We start from the raw sequence: 4,719 nt of genomic DNA, 5'->3' as shown, positions 1-4,719 counted from the left end.
CCACAAAAGATTACTAGATATAATGTGTTTGTGCCTAATCTAAGAAAAAAGACACTGCTAAAGTATTTTAATGGACGAGGAGTCTGCTGTGTTGGATATATCTGTAAAGGCCTTGTGACGTTGCATTTTGCTGTGTACTATCGGAGTTATTTTTGCATTTTGTATGTATTTATGATGGAGGGCTCTCCAAAAGCTTGAAGAAAAGTAATGCTACTGGCCTGTCTTAGAAAACAAACACAATGAAGGATTGTCAAAAGGTTAACTATTAAATGCTAAATAACAAAAAGGGTTGTAGTGAAAAGAAATGCAATTTTTATTACGAGTGACAATGAATAATAAAATAAATGCATGTTTCTAAACTTTGTTGTCATTTTTGATAAAGTGTATTAAAACTTATTTGCTCTGTAATCTCAAGTTTAAGATGGCAAGGCACAACACGGGCAAGTAGTTACTAAGTGGACTTTGTGGTGGTATTTTGTCACTATTAAAAAATGTTGGGAAATAAGGTTATTAAAGCTAAGTATAAAAATTGTTTAATGGGGAGTTTATTTGATTAATTTTGCTTGGTAAATTCAAAGGGTTATTCTTTTTTTTTTTATATATATATATATATATATATATATATATATATATAGTATTTGATTTAATTTTAACCTGGACCCTGTTTCCTGTTTTGTGTGTGAGTGATAGGGGCAAAAATCTTTTAACTTGATCCAGCAGCATACTAGGCCCTATTTACACAAATATGCTCGCGGGTGAAAGTGTAAATATTTTATTGCATGTGCCTTTCATTTAGACGGCGACAGTGTTTTTGTGGTTAAACACAAAAAAGTGAAACTACCCTCCAGAAAGGAAATCTGTTTAACCCATCTAAAGGGTAAAAACGCTGTGTGTGTGTGTGTGTGTGTGTGTAAAAGGCAGCCACAGACCGGGCTGTAATGCAACCGTATAGGGTAAATGTGCATCTTCAGTTTGGTCCATTAAAATGCTTTTTTTTTGTGTGTGCCACTGACAGGCTCAGATTAATATTCAAAGTGTCCGACATTATGTAAAGGATCCCTACTGAGATGGGCTTTTTTCTAAACCTTTTTGAGACCTATCTGTGTAACCAGAAACAGCTCCTAGGATTTGCTTTTGCTTGCTTAATACTCGACCAATGTCAAAGATTGTTGTAGATCAGTCACTTTGACACAAAAACATAGAAAATCGGGTTGATGTTGGAAAAAACGGTAGTTAGACTTTAAAGTTCTTTACGTTATTTAAGGTACTTTCATTTTTCGTGATTACACCATCATGTCAAGATGCTACAAGACGCCATTTTTTGACGTGTGCTGCTTTGACCGTCAGGACAAAAAAAAATGTTTTTTCTCTATCAGGTACTATAATGCACAGAACATAATACAGTGATATAACTCTAAAGAATTATCTCAAATTACTCAATTAATAGCTTCCTTTTCTTTCATTCAAGCTATAATTTTGTACGAGATTCCTGTACAAATAGAGCCTTTATTTCTAAGTGAAGTTGTCCAATATAAACTGTTCAAGCAAGTGCATTGTTGCATTGAGTCCAACAGATGGCTCTCTTAACTAACAGAAACTTTATCACAGTTACACAAATCCAAATTCAGCCATGGAACTGTTTTTTTTTTCTTCCTAGTTTTCTTGTTCATTCTGTGGTCACTGAATGTGCCTTGCATCCAGTGATCTCTGTGGCCTCTGCAGTCAAAGTTGAATTTTTGTTTGCCTTTTACTTCACCCTGACCTCAGAATCAGGAGAGGCCTTTGAGAAAGGTCTTGTGGGAGAAAAGGCCAAACTGGACACCAACAATGGAAGCAGATAACTGATGTTGATAACTGCAGATGCCAAGGTGTTGTGGTGGGGTATTATCTCTATTTTCCACCAGAACCTACATGTGAAGAAAAGCTGATATGGAGAAGCAAGGACGTTTCCTGTGAAAGAAGTTAAGCAATTCAAACTGCAGCTTGTTTTTTTTTTTAATGATATTATAATACTGAACAAAACCAGGCATATGTGGTAAATAATAAGCCACATAAAAGTGACAAAGGCTGGCATTGCAGTAAAGGGGTATTTTATGAGAAGAGTTACAATAAACTAGTATCCATTTCCTGCAGAAAATGCGTGGGAATGCTGAATAGCTAAATTGCTAAAGCTAAACTGGATGAATAGCTTAAATTGGTAAGTAATGAAGAAGTGAGGATAGTTTGAAAGGTATGAATGGTTTAAATTACCTTGAATTTCATGTCATAGTATCACTCATGTACCAACAATGCACAACAAATTAAAGTTTTTTTGGTTTTTAAGAAGTTGAATTGTATCCATAATATGTGAAAGTTGTAGGTATTACAGCAGTGGCACAGCGGTGGCAAGCGAGCGACATCCGTTCGGTACACAGCGCTAGCTAGACGTCGGCAGACTGCAGTTCAGCACGGCTGCTGCTTATCGCAAATCTCTGTCCACTTTATCTCTGTCTGTCTATTTTAAAAGGAATCGTGAAGACAACAGCAAAGCCCATCTGAGTGTCTGTCTGTCTGTCTGTGTCACTGGGTGTCTGTCTGCGTCCTTGAGTGAGTGTGTGTGTGTGTGTGTGTGTGTGTGTGTGTATGTGTGTGTATGTATGTATGTGTCTGTCTGTCTCTCTGTCACTGAGTGTCTGTCTGTCTGTCTCACTGAGTGTGTGTGTGTGTGTGTGTGTGTGTGTGTGTGTGTGAATGTATGTATGTATCTGTCTGTCTCTCTGTCACTGAGTGTCTGTCTGTTTGTCTCACTGAGTGTGTGTGTGTGTGTGTGTGTGCCTGTCTGTCTGTGTGTGTGTGTGTGTGTGTGTGTGTCACTGAGTTTGTGTCTATTTGTCTATCTGTGAGTGTTTCGCGTGTGTGTATGTGTGAGTATGTGTCAGTATATGTGTGTGTGTGTGTGTGTGTGTGTGTGTGTGTGTGTGTGTGTGTGTGCGTGTGTATGCGTCTATCTGTCTGTGTGTGTGTGTGTGTGTGTGTGTGTGTGTGTGTGTGTGTGTCAGTGGCCAGTTGATCTCTTTAATAAGCTAACGAGTGTCTGTGGCATTTAAACACACTGAGAGAAGACCTGTCAAATAAAAGGATCAGAAAGCCTAAAAAATGTGTTATCAGTTAAATGACCTCCTCATGAGGACTAGAAGGCCTTTGTGAATATATGGATATAAAATTAATGTGGATAAACTTAAAAATGTGGGCATATGAGCGATTTAAAACACTGCTTCGCTCTGCATTTTGTTTGGAAACGTGGAGGATGTTAAACATGAGAATGAATGGAGGAAGATTTGGAACTGTTGCCAAAAGTATAACTCATAGCATATGAAGGATTTGAAGCTTAATCTTATTGAGTTTAATCTAAAGTCTAGTCTAAATAAAATGTTTAAAAGCTTATTTTTGAAAAAGTATACATAGTAGAGCAAAAGTTAGGGAAGAGCACACATGTGCTGAAAAGGTTGAACATTTAAACAGTTGAATGGTTTTTATAGCTGAAAGTATGCAGAAATTAGAGACGACTGAAAAATGCACAGAATAATAATAAAGACCAGGATAACAATAGTTGGAATGCTGCTGAATCAGCATTCCCACTAATAAAAGTTTAATCAAGCACAGTCATGAAGGGTTCTTTTATTATGCCCGAGGATGTTACCGTAACATTTGGATTACAGTGACTGGAAATCCTCAGTTTTACGAGACCTCCCTGACTGTCTGTTCCCTCAAGGGATTTCATATGTGTGTGTCCTTCTCATCCTAATCTCCTCTGACAGATGTTGTAATGTTCTGAATTAACACACTCACAGAAGCACACTTCAGCAAGACTGATTCCCATATGTGACACACAAGGACGTGTCACACCAGGAAGAAGTGTCCTGTTAATCAGATTAGACAGTTCTATTACTGGATCTTGTGTGGAGAAAGAAAGTGTGTGTGTCTGTGATAGGGGAAAGTGAAATGAGAGGAGTCAGCCGGAGAGTCACACAGGCACAAATGGGTAAAATATATGCTGTGTCATTGCTTTTATTTGCCTTGCAGATGTAGGATTTATGCAGGAAGTTAGATATTAGCTTTAATCTGAGACTCTCTGATAGCCTAAAAAACAAGAAGGCAGAATGTGCCCACATCTTACCTACATGTATATCTGACTAGTTATATTAAACCCACATCTTACCTACATGTATATCTGACTAGTTATATTAAACCCACATCTTACCTACATGTATATCTGACTAGTTATATTAAACCCACATCTTACCTACATGTATATCTGCCTAGTTATATTAAACCCACATCTTACCTACATATATATCTGACTAGTTATATTAAACCCACATCTTACCTACATGTATATCTGACTAGTTATATTAAACCCACATCTTACCTACATATATATCTGCCTAGTTATATTAAACCCACATCTTACCTACATATATATCTGACTAGTTATATTAAACCCACATCTTACCTACATGTATATCTGACTAGTTAGATTAAGCCCACATATTACCTACATGTATATCTGCCTAGTTAGATTAAGCCCACATCTTACCTACATGTATATCTGACTAGTTATATTAAACCCACATCTTACCTACATGTATATCTGACTAGTTTTATTAAACCCACATCTTACCTACATGTATATCTGCCTAGTTATATTAAACCCACATCTTACCTACATATATATCTGAC

The sequence above is a fragment of the Etheostoma cragini genome, chromosome 19 (assembly GCF_013103735.1).
Source record: "Etheostoma cragini isolate CJK2018 chromosome 19, CSU_Ecrag_1.0, whole genome shotgun sequence".
Classification (NCBI taxonomy): domain Eukaryota; kingdom Metazoa; phylum Chordata; class Actinopteri; order Perciformes; family Percidae; genus Etheostoma; species Etheostoma cragini.
Note: the sequence above shows the minus strand (reverse complement) of the source record.